Raw genomic sequence first — 1,852 nt, forward strand, 5'->3', positions numbered from 1 at the left:
TGAGTGTCCTGTGACTCTACATAGCACTTGTTTCGTCACAAGAAATAAGTAACTAGTATAAGAAAGGGTACTGGTGATAGAGTTTGCACTTGTCGCCACTCCTGACTTTATTATAGTTCAACCTAACGTCTACTTGAAATTAGAAGTAAGTAAATACCTTCAGCAGCTGCCTGGTGTTGATATATACCAACGGGGACAGGTGAAAATGTGTGCCCTGACCGGGACTCGAACCCGGGATCTCCCGCTTATATGGCGGCCGCTCTATCCATCTGAGCCACCAAGGGCACAGAAGGCAGCGCAACTGCAGGGACTATCTTACGCACGCTTCCCGCGAGAAACACATTCTCCACTACATTACTCGTGGAGGACATTCTTACCACGGCCCATAAGAGTTTGGGGAATATGTGTGCATCTGCACAGAAGAAGATGGTCATGGCCCGTACGCCAGAACTATATACTATACTTAAATGGATATGGTGTCTGTTCTTTCGGACATGTCTAGCGTCTACTTGGTATAGAAGGAGTAACATGCTTAATGTGAGTTTCAGACCACAACACTATTATACGTTCTTCACTTGGTATAGCCAGAAGAGAATAGAATCTGTCTCTCCCTATCAAAAATCATCGGCAGGAGTTGGAATCGAACCCAGACCATAAGTATATGAACCTATCGTCAGTCCAATAGACCACAAAATCCTCTTCTCTGTTACTCATTTCTCTATCGTAACGCCGTTGCGCCACACTGGATGAGAATTCTGACACACAGGCTCTCTGTAGTGGTTTGCAGCTTGTTCAGTACATTAATTTACTTGGTTGACCAGATCGCTATGAACTAGCTGCCTCGGCTACCCAGTGCATACATTCGACTCTATTTTATAATCACTGAAATAAAATCACGTAACTGCCATCTACACAGAATTGTCAACAGATGTAGGATGCAGAAATTTAAATAGGAAGTGTTCCTTTTCATTTGAGCTACTCTGTTCGCTACCTGTTTGTTGAAAACGTCGTGCAGTGCAAAAAAAGGCAGTAACTGTCTGTCTCTCAGAAGTCTAGATCCGGCCATATGCATTACCTCACAGCACTGTGGAATGCGGAAGTTCTAGAGGACTTGTTGTTGACCTGTGGAGCTGCTGTAGGCATGTGTCAGCTAATAGCGTAACGGTAAGCGTCGTGCACCATACATAAGACGTCGCAAGTTCGAGTACTTTCACTGCTACATCTTGTAAACCGCAATTCTACTGTCTGCTGAAGTTATTAATCTAATGGATCTTTGGATATAATTCCCTTCACTTCTCAACCCAAAATAGTCGCAGGTGAAAAAGGGCTAATGTGACATTTTGTTTTTTTTTCAGGTTTAATAGACAGCCAGGCAGCAGATGCATCTCGAAACTTTTGTATTATGTATGAGGAGAGCGCATCATGCCAAAATACACCAGGAAAGTATTTTCTACATTTGCTGTTGTGTGGTAGTGGTATTTTATTCTCCTTCAAACCTTGTTTGACAGATTTAAATCAGAACAAGTTTTCTACATGCATGTAATCAATAAACAGCATGTGCATTGCCAGACTGTTGTAGATAACATCAGAGAATTCGCATGTATCGTTGATGATTAATTTCTCTCTCATGTTTAGTATTGTTTTAACAACTCTAAAAGATACCTTACACAAATTGTGTACCGTATTATAAGAAATGAAATAAAAATTACCCACGATAACCTTACGACGAAAGTCTGTTTTAATAAAACTGAGTATCTGTACACAAGCCTGCCTCTATCTACACTAGTAAAATACTACTCACTTGTTAGATTTCGATTGGGTCTGTGTTTAATTGGTATGCTGTGTCATACTC

General features: G+C 41.3%; 1 non-coding gene across 1 annotated transcript; it reads right to left on the minus strand.

Annotated features, from left to right (window-relative positions):
- Window positions 1-210: 210 nt before the first annotated feature.
- Trnai-uau lies at window positions 211-285 on the minus strand. The gene has a single exon. It is a non-coding gene; the product is annotated as a tRNA-Ile (tRNA).
- Window positions 286-1,852: the final 1,567 nt, after the last annotated feature.

The sequence above is a fragment of the Schistocerca americana genome, chromosome 7 (genome assembly GCF_021461395.2).
Source record: "Schistocerca americana isolate TAMUIC-IGC-003095 chromosome 7, iqSchAmer2.1, whole genome shotgun sequence".
Classification (NCBI taxonomy): domain Eukaryota; kingdom Metazoa; phylum Arthropoda; class Insecta; order Orthoptera; family Acrididae; genus Schistocerca; species Schistocerca americana.